A 12786-nucleotide genomic window follows, 5' to 3' on the forward strand; every position below is an offset into this window, starting at 1 on the left:
TTAGGAGTTTATACGTGGGACAGTGGAAATGAAGCTGAGTAAAATGTCCCACAGACAATGGGAGCACGAAAGAATCTTAAATGCAAATCCACGTTTCACAAAGGATTTATCATTATCCAGCAGTGCTTTGAGAATTAAGTGTTTCCATCAGAAGTCTTGTCCCAGTGCACTAACACGACAGACGGCATGAGCCTTTCCAGATGTGGGAGTGCAGATGGGCTTACAGGCCTGCAAAGCAAAATCTTCCCACTCTCCCCAAATGGATGAATGGGACTGTTACACAACCTGTGAGGAATTATCACTGCCGAGAAACCAGTGCTACAGGAACAGACAATGGGATCCCCAGAGCAGAATCCGTGTGTGAAAACACACAGAACAGTTCCAGAAAGGTAAACAGCTCAAGAGAGGGAATATAGATCATGCAGCAAAACCTGGCCCTCAGGCTGCACCCCCAATTTTTATTATCATAGAACCAGAGAATCCCAGCTTGTTTGGGTTGGAAGGGACCTGAAAGCTCACCCAGTACCACCCCCTGCCATGGGCAGGGACACCTTCCATCATACAGGTTGCTCCAAGCCCCATCCAATCTGGCCTTGGACACTTCCAGGGATGGGGCAGCCACAGCTTCTCTGCACAACCTGTTCCAGGGCCTCAACACCCTCTAACGTGGTTAAATTGTGTTATTATTAAGTTGTAGGTGTGAAGGTTAAAGAGAATCAGAGTTTTCCATGAATAAATGACCGGTCTTTGTGATGAAATTAAAAGTGTAACATTTCCACAGCTAAATGACAGCAAAGAACTTACTCCAGGTCAGTCGGTACCTCAGGGGAGCACAAACCCTCCCCACACACAAAAAACATTTTACTGTTTCTCCCACCAAAAAGGCTTTTCTGGCCCCAGCTGCATCCAGACCCAGCATTCTACCCCATTGCAAAGGTGGATCTTGGACTGGGGCTACTTTCAACAGAGCACGTTTTCCAAATAACCCCAGACGTTTGGCAGGGAAATTGCCAAAGCTGCTTGTAGGCTGGATGTAACTTTTAACACTTACACCGCACAAAGCAATTACTGCCTTGGTTTCACTGGCTCTCCAGAAGGATCCCCTTGGTGTACTGGCAGTGGGAGAGCCTGCACTGCACCAGCATTCGGGAATGTGAACTCCTGGATGGTGCTGGATGGCAGGCTCATCCCTGGGCTCCCCCCACACGGAAGGCAGCCCCTGGCTGGGCACAAGGGGCAACATCACACAGAGAAACTCCTTCTTTGGACCAGGCACAACCAACTCCCCCCCGGTATTGCTGCTACTGCTTTATTAAAATGCATAAAGCAGCCAGAAGCAAAGACACCAATAAATTCTTCTGTAAGAGCAGAAATGTTTTTTTCAAATGGCTCCCCTAACACTAATAATCACAGCTCTCTTATGTGTACTTGACTCTGGTTAACCTTTTTCTGGCACTTTTTAACTTCTCCAAGTCAGGTACTAATATGGAACTAATGTGGGGTTTATTTTCCCTATAGGAATAGCAGAAAGAGCACTGCACATTAGCGTAATCATGCCGGCTCCTTCCAGAAACTGCAGGACTTTACATCAAAGCAGCCGCATTATGGCACAGGAAAAGAATTTAATAACAATTGGGGGACTAAGCATTTTTTTAATGTTAAGGGGGTTTTATTGAATATTAATCCTATAAAATGCTCCTGAAAGTTGGCAGAAGGAAAACTGATGTCCCAAATAGTTACCGTGGCCTTCCACAGTGCTGGGATGCAACTGCAGTGTAATCAGAATTCATCATGCCATTAGCAGAAGGACAACAGGAAAGGAGACACTTCCTCCCGCATCCTGGGGCTTGAACAACCAGAGCTGTGAGAACAAGCTCAGCATTGACAGCCTCAGCCAAGCTCTCAAAGTTTACGCGCTTTTGGGTTCAGAGCTTGCAGTTTCTTTCAATACAACTCGATATTTGCACTCTTGATGTTATCTTCTGCTAAAGATTTTCATTATATTTTTCTCTCTGAGGGGGTTGGAGGTGCTGAAAACAGGTCTGCAGTTAAAAGGGAACAAGAGGCACCCAGAGTTTTTTCCCCCCTCTTTCTAACTACTGGATACTTTCCTTTTTCTTTTCCTTTTTTTTTCCAAGAGGAGGTCACTCTGCTGCCCCGCACGGCTGCAGCCATGCTCCAGCCACATTAATCCCTGCCCTGCTGAGATGCTGGAGAAACAGGAATTCATCTGGCACCAGCAGAGGAAAGACAGAAGGAAAAATGAAGGGGGAAAAAATGAATAAATAAATAATTCAGGCAGAGGATGAATACTTGAACAAAGCAGGGCCTGTGTGCAAGGGAACGCTGGGCTGCTCTGGAACAGAGAAGAGCAGCAGCCCACAAAGCTGCACGTTTATCCAAGCAGAGTCAGTGCTCCTGCCCGGGCGCTGAGCAGAGCTTTCCCCGGGCACCTGGACACACACAGCCGTGCCCCGGGTGGGACCTGCCCTCACCCTGGAGCTGAGTGCCCCGCACAGACCCTCCTGTGGGCACTGTCTGTGCCAGTCAGGTCAGCTGCTCCTGGATAGACACTCGGCACAACTCCTCCTTTCCTAAGTGTCTCCTGGCCCCCATCCCAGACCTTAGGATTTCCAGAGTAACTTCTGAGGGCCACCCCTGAGGGCTGGGTAAGGGACCCACACGTGGAAAGGGCCCTATGCTTTAACCTCCATCTCAAATACTCCTTTTCTCTCTTTTTCCCAAGCCAAGCTCTGAAGGGGTGGTTTCTTCCTGCTGCACATGCCAAAACAAGATCAGGAACCCAGAAACCACTTGTGTAGAGAGAGCCTGATGCTGGAAGGCAGGGCAGCACAGAGCCCACAGGGGCCCGCCACACTTGGACAGTGTCTTAAGACACACTTGATGTTAGTTTCTTGTTCTGAGATGCCTCCAGCTTCTCCTTCACTGGAAAAGGAAACTCGTTCATTATGTATCACAACAGTGTGTTAACAGCTCACAGCCTGAAATGAAGCAAGTGCAGAAAACACTTTCATCACCGTTTCCGTCTCGTCAGTTGGGAGTTTGCTGGCACTCAGTGGAGATGTTTTCCCACACGTTTACCATATAGCTACCCCAAAACAGTAAGTGGAAGAGTGACTGACCAGGTACAATGCAAAAGACCACTTGTTCCCCCAGCCACGCCGCATGGTCTGTGCCATGAGCGCTGCTGTCACCATGAGCCACTGCCGTGGTGCCTCTGAGCAGCCCCGGCCCTGCGGCGCTGTCGCCTGACTGACCTGTCAGGAGCATCGAGGCTGGGGCTGAGCAAAGAACACATTAATAAATCTTGATATCAGCGTTTTATCAATGTGGTCTTGTAAGTTTACGAGCATTTGGCTTTGTTTTACACCAGACAGCTCCACGCTGCTCCAGAGCAGGCTGCCAGATGTGCAGCATTTCCTCTGCAGCCTCATTGCTTGTGACGGGTCAAGTCCAACAGGAACCTCCTGGGGAGCCCGACTGCTTCCTGGCTGCCCCACAGCTCCTCTGGACACTGCTCTCCCAACAGGCTGACCACACTTGTGACCTCTTTGGGAGTTACCGTGCAGACAAGGTGCTGCTGCCGCCCAGCATCCGGGCCTGGGATGCAAAATTATGGTTGAAACATCTGAAAGCCCAGGAAGGAGGGTGCTGCAGTAGGGAGTGAAAGCGTGAACTCCATGGGGATCCTGAGAGCTGCAGAGGCAGTTTCCATTCATATCCCCATACAGGTTTCTCAAAATAAAAAAGTGGAGCTTGCATGTATGCAATACCAAAAAAATCTATGTGCTATCAGGTGCCCACAGGAATCTCTGCACATTTGGCATTTGGGAGTGGTGGGAACATCAAATGGTTGTGGACATCTCAGCAGCATCCAGCATTTCACTGTACTCCATTCTCTGCCATCACCTAGCCTTGCTTTAAAACTCTCTAGAGACTGAGTTTCCTCCCATCTTTGAGAGACCTTTGCTTAAAGATTTCATTACTGGCTGATTTTTAACCACTATTGCCTAAACATTTCTTTTGTTAAATTCAGCCCCTCCTGTTCAGTTTTTAGGGTGGGCATCCTACTGGATCACGGGCCCATCCATGGTTGCTCACAGCCATGGGTGCTTACATGGCTGCTGAGTCACTGCAGAGCCAGGCTGTGACAACTAACCTCTCCTAATCCTTTCTCATAAGTCAAATATTCAGGTCCCCAGTTCTCCTTGCTGCTTTTCTGTGAACTGGTTTTCACTTGTGAACAGAAAGCCACTGATGTGGTGCCAGAAGAGAGAACAATCTCCCAGCTGCAGCCATGGGGCATAAGGGGGTCACTATGGTTCTCCTGCTCCTTGCCATGATGGTTTATAGTGCAGGCAAATCCAAACTGCTCATCTTTCCTACATGACACTGCAAACTCCTGTCTAACTCAGTGGCTCCTGTTACCCTGAGACACCTCCGAGCATCGCTGCTGCTCAGGTTCTTTCCCATGGAACATACCTGTGATGGATTAGTACTTCCATACACAGGCAGCTACATCATCTGTATTTTTCAAGGCTGAATTTCATTTTTCCCCTTTCCTGTTTCTAACTTCTATAAATAAGCTGGTATTGTACCTGTATAAAACCACTCACAACTCATCATTCTCCAGAGTTAGTCTGATGAGGTTTCCTTCATCTCTCAAACTATTAGAAGTTATTAAGAAGTTGTTGCCCAGAGCAGATGTGGCTGCTCCTGGAAATGTCCAAGATCAGGCTGGACAGGACTTGGAGCAACCTGGGATAGTGAAAGGTGTCCCTGCCCATGGCAGGGGGTGGAACAAGAAGAATTTTCAGGTCCCTTCCCTCCCAAACCATTCTGGGATGCCATGATTAAAGGAGATGGCATAGAATTAAATCAGGACCAGCCATGTGGCTGTAAACAACCCACCACCACCACATTAAACATTCTGCCTTTATTGCTGTTCTTAGTCTTCAGTCTTTAGTTGAGTTTTCTGTTTGGTAGACAGAGCTTCCACCTGTACCCCCAAAATTAATTTTCAAACACAAGTCCATGGGAAGACAAGGGCTGTGTCAGTCTAACCTGCCATAGGGAATCTACTGCCTCCACAGAACCACAGAATCAGCAAGGTTGAAGAGACCTTGGAGATCATCAAGTCCAACCATCAACCCAGCACCACCATAATCATTCCTAAAACACATCTGCAAGTGCCACATCCAGATGGCTCTTGAACACTTCCAGAGATGATGACTCCAACCCCTCCCTGGGCAACTTATTCCAAGGGTGAAGAAAAGGGAGTGACCTTTGGAGAACCTTATTACCTCTATTTCTAATGAGGCTGTGAGCTCCAAACCCCAGCACAGGGACAATTATCAGTGCCTGGGCCACCTTCTGAAGACCAACCCGGCACTGTTGCCACCGTTGCTGTTGGGAATTGTTTGCAGATTGGGAAGGCACTTGCAGCAAACATGACTCCTCCTGCTGTACCTCCTGCAATCACCTAATGAGTTCTGCGTGGGTCTCATCAAGAATGCTGGGGCAGGACTTGGATGAGGTCAGAGCCCTTTGCTACAACCACCACATCTGTGGGGCTGCTTTGAACCTGCCTCTCAGTTTTATCACACTGGCATCTCCTTCCCACCAAAGAGCACTCAGGAAACCCTGAGATGCTGGTGGAAAGCTGATCAAGTGCTCTCTTTGCAGCCGAGCCCAGCAATCTTCACCCTGCAGGAGTCATGCATACCCTCCCCAGAGCCATGCCCCTGGGCTTTGTCTGGATTAGAAGGAAAACAGCACGTTTAACCCTCCAATTTCAGGCTGCAATAGCTCTTTATTATCTTACCCATAAATCTGAGCACCTCTTTTAAACATCCAAAGAGAAAACTTCAGAGCAACTAATCCAAAGGGAAATTGCCCTCTTGGCAATCTTACAAAAACCAGCCCAAGGGAGATTTCTTGCCCAAGTCCCTGTTCCATGTGCCACACAGCCCAGCTGAGTTACAGAAACAACAGACCCTCAAAAGCTGCTGGCAGCTGAGTAGTTTAAAGTTGCTATAAGGCAATATTTTGGCAAGTGGTCATGTAATTGTTTGTTCTGGACATCTGCATTGACTGCAGGAGCAGTGAACACAAGACTGTAGGAGTTTTGCTTGAATGTAGAGCAGAAGGCAGTGAATGGTCTCTGTTCCCCAGCAGTCTGTCTCAGCTTGGGCTCAACTACAAGAAATCTCTATTTTTAGTCTTATAACAGTTTGCTTAAGGCAAAAGCAGGTATTGACTACTGCCCTTTTCATAAGGCCTTTGGAGATGCCCAATCCCACGCTACTGAACACCTCAAGGAGAGGAGGGGGGATTGGCACATCCTGTGAGCAGACGCTGGAGATGGGCAGGGAAAAGCCTGCGTGGATACCTGCATCCATGGAATGTCAGCATCTCCACACTGCCTTTTCCAATGACAGCTCAAGACCAATTTTTGTTACAAGGTATATCTTTTGTTATACCTCCTTATGTTACAAGAAGGGAAAAGAAACAAGAATTAATAGAGTTGTGGATGTTTGCAGGTGTCGGTCACTGACAGAAGAAGGCAGTTGTTAAAGTCTCAGCTGCCCAGACTTCAGACAGCAAGGATATTAGGATCAAAAGAAATTCCAAGAACTGGTTTATTGTTGGGTGGATATGATTATATTATTAATAAAGAAGCAGACAGGGCAGAAGTGGTCAATAAACATTTTGTTAGGAAACTCAGCCAGTGCACTCAAATCAGATGAAGACAGCAAACCCATCTGAGGATTTCTAGGCACAGGGAGCATTAAACAATCTAAAATCTAACAGCCTCTGGGTGCCTTGTGCTCCTACACTGTAAGAGAATTGCCAGGAGAGATCCCTAATCTGTCAGTAGGAATGGAGAAAAGTTACCAGAGCAGGAAAATCGTGGAACTCTGGAAATGCTGTAGATTATATCCACACTCACCCAGAGCAAGCAGGACTTGTAACTACAGGTTACTTAACCTGTCGTCAATGTCAGCAGAAAGTCAGGGAAGTTAATACAGAATTTGATCAATAAAATATTAGAGGATGGGAATAAAATTAACTCAAGTCACAAATGTTTTGTTCAGAGTCTTGCTGAGCAAACATTGATTTTTTTTTTTAGTTTCATAGTGTTGTTTCAATTGACTGTCTCAGAGTCAGAACCTGTGGGCAAACAGGGCTGCTCCATGCAGCAAAAGCTTCCCAGGACTTTCCCCGCCCTGGCCCCCGGTGACCAGTGACAGCAGGTGACTGTCCCCAGTGCAGGGGCTGAGAAATGGCCCCCAGACAGCACACGGGTTATCACGGCCCAACCAGATCCTCACTACCACAGAGAGCCACTTCCCATTGGTTTGAGGGCAACAATCTTATCCTTGGCTTAGGCTGATCCTCTCACAGAATCACAGGATGGGGCAGTTGGCAGGGACCACAGTGGGTAATCCGGTCCAACCTCGCTGCTCTAGCAGGGTCATCCCAGAGCATGGGGCACAGGATTGCAGCCAGATGGTTCTGGGATATCTCCAGTGAGGGAGACACCACAGCCTCTCTGGGCAATCTGTTCCAATCTCAAGCAGGCCTCAGTGTACTGGGTTGCACCACTGACAGAAACACATGGCAAAACCTAAGAAAATTGGAGCTTTATCACCTAATTGCAGTAGGGAAGCCAAAGAACAAGTGATGGTGGAGACACTCCTCACAGCCACCGCTACTGTCTCCACTGCCCCTCAGACCACAAACGCCGCGTGACACTGCAGCCAACCCTGCAGAGAAAACAAGAAGCCAAACAGAAGTTTGGCCTCGATCCACTGAAAGCAGGGGCTCATCTGTAAGTGTTACAAGGTGTTCCCATCCCACGTTATGGCCCGACTCCAATTTGTGCAGAAGCTGGAATAATGGCTTTTACTAAAGGAGGCCGAGGCCGGCCCTTGGCTCACTGCTGCATGAGCTTCCAGAGGAGCAGCGGAGTGATGCTCACTCGCGGGAGACTGGAGCTGATGCAGCCAGAGAGCTGAGCTTCCAGGCACTCAGATAAACCCACCTTGAAACGAAATTTTATTGAAGTTAAATTCTCCTTGCACAGATTTACAGCAGGTGACCAGCTCAAAATTTTAATTGCAAGCAGAGAATGATTAAGCTGCTTATTTGAAAGGCAAGGCAGAGTGAGTCTGGTGGCCCTCGGGTAGCACTCCATAATGGGACAGAGAGCCTGGGCTGGCACTTGGCTCTGCAGCAGCCTCACCTATGGGCAGCAGAGGAAGGATAATCATCTCCTGGAAATGCTCCAGTACTCATCTGGGCCTCCAGAGCCATTACTGCCTGGAAAACAGGGAAAGCTGGGAGGCAGCCAGTGAAGCCCTGCAAACACAAAGTGTGGGGTACCACGGCTCACCGTGCCCTTCCTGGATGGGAGAGGAGGCAAAACTCAGCAAGGGCTGAGTTTTGGGGGGGTTTTCTTATTTAAGAGCATTCTCTGGTGCTGCAAGGTCATACAGTCACTTAAACCACAGCACTTTCACTGCACCCACTATTGCCGGTCTATTTGTAAATTATTTAATAATAAAAAATAAAAACACCTCTGCAATCACCATCCCTTCATCTACCCCCTTCACTGCCAGCCTGACAAAGACACTCACCTCCAAACAGGCACAAACCCCCAGAAAATGAGATCCAGCAATTGTAAGATTCAACTTCAAAGACATCAAGAGATATAACATTTTATTTGCCTTCTGCCTTTTAACTTTTGGGGTCCACTCAGGTAATGCTTTTGAATTTTTAATTAAAAATAAAAGCAAGGCTGCTTCTGCTGTCATTTTGCTTTGTAGTTGGACATTTAAGTATAAAATCTGTTACCTGAAGACTCTGCTAAAGCTATGAGTTAAGGAAAACTGCCCAAAACATATGTCTCAGCAGATCTGGACACATATTTTGGTTCGAGCTCGTTTTATTTTGCCTAAAACTCTTCCTGTACATTCTTTCAGCAATTTTAAAGTAATTTTGATTTTCATGCAGTTTTTCTTTTTGCATTTTAAACTTAAATCAGAATCATGTAATCACAGAATGGTTTGGGTGGGAAGGGACCTTAAAGCCGATTCCATCCCACCCCCTGCCATGGGCAGGGACACCTTCCACTGTCCCAGGCTGCTCCAAGCCCCATCCAACCTGGCCTTGGACACTGCCAGGGATGGGCAGCCACAGCTTCCCTGGGCAACCTGTGACACAGAGAGGGACTTCATTAAATTTAATGCATGCATTTGGTATCATGAGGACAAATTGCCTCCATTTCCACCCAGTCCCGACCCCCTCCTCACTCAGCCCTTTCCCACTGTCACTGTGACAGTTCACATGTCCAGACAGACCACTAGGGAGACGGTTCCAGTGACACCTGGGAGAAGAGCAGGTCCAGGGGCTTTCCTAACACCTTTGGTGCCAGGTGGGGATCGGTGCCCATCTTGACAGAGCCCTGCAATTCCCGTGGGCCCTTCCCCAGGCAAGCAGCGCTGGGGGCTGTGGCTGTGAGAGCGAGCACAAGCCCCCAGTGTTCCTGCTCCCTCCTAACCACAACAGCACACCAGCATCCGACAGTGCCGCTGTAATGGGATCCAGCAGCAAAACGCTCTTTCTACTGGAGGACTGCTATATTTCATTGCTGAAAGAACTTAAAACTTTTGAAGCCTCTCCTTAATTTTCAATGAAAAGCGTTTGGTTCCAGGGTGACAGACGAGGCTCTTAAGAGCTGTTACCACATCAGGTAATTTTAAAATGAAGGAAGGGAAAGGGAAAAAAGCAAGTGAGTGCCAGATTAACACTCAGTGTGTTTGTGCAGGGCTATAAAGGCGCTTGCACGGCTGCCTGCGCGGAGAGCTCAGCTACAACAGCTTCCAGTTGGAAAGAAAACTGAAGGAGGATGGAAGTGAGGAAAGAAGAAATTGCAATTAAAAACTGAAATGAATTCCAAAATAACATATGAACTGGAACGCTACAAAATACTTTCGGGGGAAAAAAAAAAAGGAAAAAGGATACTTTTGTAGCAAACTGAAACCAGCCCAGATTGGAAAGAAGAGTCAAAAATCTCTTGTGGAAGCTTGGGGCTGGCTCAGGCCCCAGAAGCTGGAGGAGGGCTGTCCTCTCTCTGGGAAGCAGGTAAATCTCAGCAAACTGGAATTTCACTTTGTCACTTCACTTAACGTACTCTGTATACAACTAGGGGAAAAAATTAAAGCAAGGCAAACAGGCTGAGCAGAGCCCTATGAAATGGTTCCAGCAGCAATAATTTATAGAATCCCAGAATGGTTTGGGTTGGGAGGGACCTTAAAACCCATCCTGTTCCACCCCCTGCCACAGGCAGGGACACCTTCCACTGTCCCAGGTTGCTCCAAGCCCCGTCCAACCTGGCCTTGGACACTTGCAGGGATGGGGCAATATGGTGAAACCCAGTGATGTAAGAACACATAGATCATACAAGAAACATATGGAGTAGAGGCACAATCCCTTGATAAGTGATAAAACACAGCAGCTCTCAGTGAGGTGAGCCCCGAGGTGGGACCACGCACTGCATGACTGAACAGGGCAGAAGCAGCAGACAAGGGGCATCACCGAGTTCAGTAGCCTTCAACTTTGGATATCCTGCCCCTAAATCGAAATTAAACCAGAATAAAATGCAAGATTACTAGCCTATAGGTCCACATAATAAATTCCTCCTGAATTCTGCCTCCTGCCAGCAGAGTGTTTATAGCACTACCTGGGGAAAAGCTTGGAAATTCTGGTTTTTGAGTGGCCGCGCCCAGTGCCAGCCGCCAGGGCCCATGGACACCAGCTGTGCCCACCCATCCCAGCCCGGAGTGGTGTGCACAGGGGCTGATGGCAAAGAAAGGGCCTTTAATAAACCAGCAGCATAATTCAGGACTCTGTCCTCTTTATTTTTTAATAGAAGCCTTTCACGATATGGAACTAATTATCGCCATCTGCCGTCCCCGGTCTTATATTTCCTCTCTCACAGCTCATTCTTCAAAAACTCAGTAGCTTCCTCCCTTTACATTTGTAAATGCTGTTGACTATGGATAAAATCCATGTTTACTTTGTATTCAGGGCCCATAGGAAAGCTTGTTTTAATCATCAACAGATGTTACATTCTGCTCTGCTGTGCTTGGCACACAACTTCAGAGGGAAATAAAAGAAAAATCTTTATTTTAAATTTAAATTGTAGATTGTAACAGACTAAATAAAATGCCAAATTGTTATTGGAAACAACATGGCCACTGTAATAACTGTAACTGACATTTACTTTTTACAATTAGGGTTTTTTTCTGGTGCTGTTTAACACAAGATGGTTTCCACATTTTGCAAAGGACTTTCTTTCCCTTTGCTCTGAAATAATTTGCAATCAAGCCACAGACATTTGTAATTTATTTTTATTTAATACTTTCCTATGAGCTTATGAAATACTGGGATTATTATGCTATTTACAGTAGATAGTTTTTGAATACGTACTCTCCCTCCGGACTCATATTTCAATACACGTTATCCCCTTGAACTCATTTATAAACACCCATTATTCCCCCAGACCCCGCTATAAACATGGAATATCTCCACGGACTGTTCCAGCCTTATGGTCCTTTTTATCTCTGGCTTCTTTCCTATTTATATTCATCTTTGATGTCTGATCCCGCGCTCCCCCCGCCGCGCGTGCCCGGGGGATGCGGTGCCCTCCCGAGCCGATGGCAGCGGGACCCCGCAGGTCCGGCCGCTGCTTCCCTCTTCTCCCTTCGCAGCTGCTGCAAAACCCGAGCTGGCGACAGCGGCTGGCGCGGGCACCTGCTGCACGTGTGGGGATTGCGGCATCCCGACATTCCCTGATGATGGCATCCGCTGCTCCTTTCTCAGTCCCTGTGTGAGCAGTGACAATATGATCCTCAAGCCTCCAGTGCCTGAGCATTCATTCCTCACCCAGTTACTAAAACGGTGCTTTCTTTGAGTGTTAACTTCTCATTTCAGTTTTATTTCCACACCACTGCAGAAACTAATTATGAAGTTATTTAGAGGTTTGGTATTGCTCAGAAGCAAAACAGCATAAAATGTCTGAGCAGGAAAAACTGAAATATTAGGCAGGATAGCTCTTCATTGTACCTGACTATGAGAGCGATTGCGAGGAGACATCCTCCACTAGACCAGGTTACTCCAAGTCCTGTCCAAATTGGCCTTGGACACTTCTGGGGATGGGGAGGACAGATTTCATGCCAAAAGATGTTTTAAAGCTTTGTGCATCTGTGAGCTTATGCACCAGAGTGTCCAGCAGTTTTTAGAGCAAGTCCATAAGGGAGCAGAAGGAGCTGTGCTAGACCTGGATGACACTGCTGGGGCTCTGAAGGATCAGAGGTGGGGGTTTAGATGTAAGAGAATTAATTTATAAAAACACAACGATGCACGCCAAGGTCAGATGTTGCATATATTTGGGCAAATATTAAGCACAAACAAGTTTTAAAAAATTTCCTTATGAAATTTGTGACCTAAGAAAGAAATCTCAGGACGAAATAAATCCTTTTCTTTTAAAAATTGCGAACTCCAGCACAATGCAAACCAGCTTGGAAAGCACCAGACAGCTATTTTACATCACTGGTGAATACTGTTACGAATTAACAGCTCATTAAGAAAAAAACCTTTGCAAACCATGAATCTAAAAAGAAAGTCAGAGAAACTGTCATCTGCAATCTCCAGTGTGTGAATAAATCTAAAATCCATCAAGGGACAGAGTTCTTCCGA

At 47.1% G+C, this 12786-nt stretch overlaps 1 long non-coding RNA gene across 2 annotated transcripts in view; it reads right to left on the reverse strand.

Annotated features, from left to right (window-relative positions):
- LOC116450117 overlaps positions 1 to 12786 on the reverse strand; it is a 37281-nt gene that overhangs the window by 1472 nt on the left and 23023 nt on the right. The window contains exon 3 of one of the 2 annotated variants that reach the window (XR_004242680.1): positions 11423 to 11913. The exons of the other annotated variant lie outside the window; for it this stretch is intronic. This is a non-coding gene — a long non-coding RNA (uncharacterized LOC116450117). Of the gene's footprint in view, positions 1 to 11422; positions 11914 to 12786 lie in introns of those variants that run through there. 2 annotated transcript variants of the gene reach the window in all.

Source organism: Corvus moneduloides, chromosome 12, assembly GCF_009650955.1.
Source record: "Corvus moneduloides isolate bCorMon1 chromosome 12, bCorMon1.pri, whole genome shotgun sequence".
In the NCBI taxonomy this organism is placed as follows: Eukaryota; Metazoa; Chordata; class Aves; order Passeriformes; family Corvidae; genus Corvus; species Corvus moneduloides.